The sequence below is a fragment of the Penaeus monodon genome, chromosome 25 (assembly GCF_015228065.2).
Source record: "Penaeus monodon isolate SGIC_2016 chromosome 25, NSTDA_Pmon_1, whole genome shotgun sequence".
Lineage (NCBI taxonomy): Eukaryota > Metazoa > Arthropoda > Malacostraca > Decapoda > Penaeidae > Penaeus > Penaeus monodon.
The window spans coordinates 29,690,279-29,694,202 of record NC_051410.1 but is presented as its reverse complement, the minus strand read 5'-3'; the positions used below and the strand labels follow the sequence as shown (position 1 = coordinate 29,694,202).

Here is a 3,924-nt window from a genome sequence, read left to right as displayed (position 1 = left end):
GAAAATAACGTCCTGTTCATAAAGAACTATACACTCAGAGATACTAGGAAAGTATAATTATCAATCCAGACCTCTTTTCAACGCCATTATTTTCCACTGCAGAGATCGGTGTCTTCTTACAACGAATGGTCTTTCTGACTTTGTCTGAAGGCTTGCCAACAGGGAGGACGAGATCGAAAATTTTAGAGTGGGATTCAGTATCTGAACGCCTGAAAAATGAGGGGGGGAGCCCATGAATCAATCCTTTCCAAATCACTATAAGTCTCACTCAACATGGGCCACAGTCACGGACCACTCGACGACCAAGAATAATCATTATTACAATTCTAACCTTGTTATTTTAGTTTTTTGTTAGGTTAATGGTACCTCAAAGTGACATTCAGTCTGAGGCCTAAAAGGTCGGGCTGTCATGCAGTGTATGAATACGAAAGTTAAATGTGAAATATGTTGGAATCTTAAGTCTATCACGACGTAGATCCCTGTTTATTTCGCAGTTTATAATTTACACGATCTGCTTATGAAAATAAACAAGCAATATATTTATGCAATTTTAATCTCCAGGTATATTGTTAGCTGCATGATTTTTTCATTTAAACTACTTCCTAGATGTTAAAAGAACATATTATAAACTTAGGTCTGGGAATACATGCTACCTTTTTTCCTTATACTGGAGCATTTTTTTTACATATTCCAAAGAAGTAATTTGGTAAAGATTGAACTTGTGATTGTTACATATGGCTACTATAAATGCGTAATAGGAATGAATAAATAAAATCCAAATTCAAAAATGTTTACATACGGGTGTAGTGGAATCCGAAATAGATAAAATCAAAAATCTATTTTTAAATGTTAATTCGTAATTACATACCCAAGACAGTTACCAGTTTTACACAATGAAAATTAAAAATATTCACAGTAAAAATCTAAAATAACAAAAACAAAAATTAAGCAGAAATACACATCCATAATTAAGTCGACCTATCTAGTTTGTACAACATCTTTGAGTAAAATCACTGATTTTTAAGGTCACACACATCCAAAGGTGCCTCTTGGCATAGTAATAGTTAATGACAAGTACTTAACCTCTCTTTATCAAATAATTAGTACTGCACATTTATCTTTTCCTTGGATACTGGAAGACTATTTCATATATCCATAATATTTCCAGTATATATTAAAACATTCTACACATATAGAATGATGTTTGCAATTTTTGAAAAAGAAATTATATCAGTAAAATGAGTCAATCTAATTGGCAATTGAAACCCAGCATACGGATACTTTTATTTGTAATTCTTAGATTTGTAAATACCAAGACTATTGTTAAACACAAAAAAAAACAGTGTGAAAAATATAAGCAGAGACAATATGACAAACTACTTTGCCTTTCCAACCACGTTAAGTCCGCATTTGTAGTACCTCCAAAGCGGACTCCCCACAAGCAGTGCAGTAGATCTATCTATTACTTCAAGTAGGTTACCAACTATATCCTTCCCCACCCACCCCCGCCTAAACTTAACTCTTGAATAATAGATAACTATGGCAGATTTATGGCAGATCCGAGATCCTGCAATGTGCCACATCTAAAGATGTGGTCGAACCTTCAGTACAACTTGTCTAATTCCACTTGCATGAGCAGTTTGCTTCTAATGCTAACGGGTCCCTGAACTCAAGCATTGAGTTTTATCTCAAGAGAGTTCCATCAGTAAGAAATCGTCTGGATTATACGATCAAGCAGGTTGTTCTTACTGGCGCCTTGACAGCACGGCTGGGACGGCGTAAAACGGACACTTTTAATGTCGAGTTATCGGAATAGATCGTTGTATTTTGTCAATTGATTAACCAGTGTGTACTAGGTTGACGTAAGCCCAGGATATGCCAGTACTTGAGGATCAGCCGGTTTTGTCACTGCCATGTCAGCATCATCACAGTATGCTATGACAATACAGCCAATGTGGAAAATATGAAAATAACCTCTAAGGTTTCATTGTCGCAATTCACTGACGCTATAAAATCCATTGTGCCACAAAAGGAGGCTAAAGTCCGATTCTAGGTTGGTTCCATATTTATATCAGCCAATTGAATTTGTTTCTGGGAATACATTTATGGGACCGGATATTGCAGGAACTGTGCATTTCTAATTATTTTATATTTTGCCTTATAGGTATTTATCAATCTATTATTAGTTTGATGTTTATTTTAAAGAATTTGGTATGAACGAGAAGGAAATAAAGCCTTAGCAGTTATCAAAGTTATTCTCGCCAATCATTATTCATATAAGTAACTGCTAAGTGGCAAAGCCAGAATATTGCACGAGATACTCTAAGATAAACAACAAAAAAGGTTGTACTGTGTAAGCATACATAAATTTTTTTGGCTATAAAAAATTGAAAAGGCGTGAAGAGACTACTTAAAAGTTGGAAATAATGGGTTTGAAGCAGGCGATGTGTCTGAATGTACTGAGCAGTGGATAAAAACGATGGACTGTTAAATTGAAAAGTACTTAGGGTTTTTTAAGGGTCCAGTAGAAACAAATTTCTTTGCTTAAATAAAACGAAAAAGTATTTTCCTTTTGTAGCGGTTGTCAACCCAAAGGGAAACCCTTTGAAAGAATATCCGAAGCAATCTCCCGTTATTTTTTGCTTCACCCTCTGATTCAAGTTTTCAACATTAAAAATGGAGAACTAAATAAATTTTTCTCGGAACGGGCCGAAAGGGGTAATGTGGAGTAAAGTCTTGTTGTTAATCTGCAAAAATGTAAAAAGAGTACTTTTTAATTCTCCCTTTTCAGAATTTCTTTTTGTGAACAAAAAACAGTGACTTGCTTTGCTGACCTCCAGTGACATCTTTAAAACCTTAAAATGTGGATTTTCTTTTCAAACCGATAAAAAAATTAATTTTGTATTGTCCACCTCTTTTATTTCAAATTACATTTTTATTTAAAGATAAAATTTTGCATTTCTCCGTTCACTATCTAGAGAGAATGCTCTTCTTTTTATTAACAGAGTATGCTGCTAAAATCAACAATTTATCCCAAATTTTTCAAAACCCAAAAATCGCATGCTTTCTAAATCAAGAGTTAAAAAAAAAAGGGCGCGAATTTAGAAAATTCAAGCTATCTGTATGGGCTAATTTCGCCCGTCACTGTTGCCTGTCAAAATAAAGGTGGAAGCAACCAACCTCACCCCTGCATTCCCGCCTCCCAGGAGACACTTCCTTTCAGACCCCTTGTTTTATTCGGTCTGGGGGATTAACCATGCCCCGCCCTACCCTTGAAAGGGGTTAGAGAATTTAATGCAGAAATTGGTTCTTTTAATACTCTGGTACCATGGATTTTTTTCCCTTTTTAGCTATCCTCTTGACTTTTTTTTTTCTCACTCTGCAAGGACATGTTTGGCAAAAAGATTTACTATTTGCGACAGCTTCCCCAGCATGCCTCGGCCGGCTCACAGACGGCACCTGAAAGGGGCAGAAGGGGAAATCGTGAATCTAAAAGAAATTTGATCGTGTTTGGAAGACTGCGCAAATATTTTCCCGTTGCCGGTTTGGAAGGTTGTGTGGGTGAGTTTGCATTAATTTCTTAGGTTTATGCACAAGTATTGGTAACGTTAAAATTTTATACGGGCCATATCATATGTTGGGATGTATTTGGCATATTTTTCAAATAAATTATCAAGAAAAATTTCCTCAAGGTTTTCATGGAAAACATAATTTTTCATCCGGAATACCTATTTTCAAAGCATTCTTTTCCATACGGATCGTGCTTCTACAAAGAATGGTTTTGCTTTGTTAAAACTGCCAAAAGGGGGGACAATCGAAATTTAGGGTGGGATTTTTGAATGTGAGGGGCCCCGGACCCTTTTTTTCCCTTGGCTTTTACTCACTACCCCAATTTGACCGGGAAAAAATTAATTTAAACTTATT

The 3,924-nt window shown here is 35.7% G+C and overlaps 1 protein-coding gene across 2 annotated transcripts in view; it reads right to left on the bottom strand.

The window, feature by feature from the left end:
* Window positions 1-3,924, bottom strand: part of LOC119589123 (molt-inhibiting hormone-like) — a 34,746-nt gene that overhangs the window by 29,639 nt on the left and 1,183 nt on the right. The gene's annotated exons all lie outside the window — the stretch shown is intronic.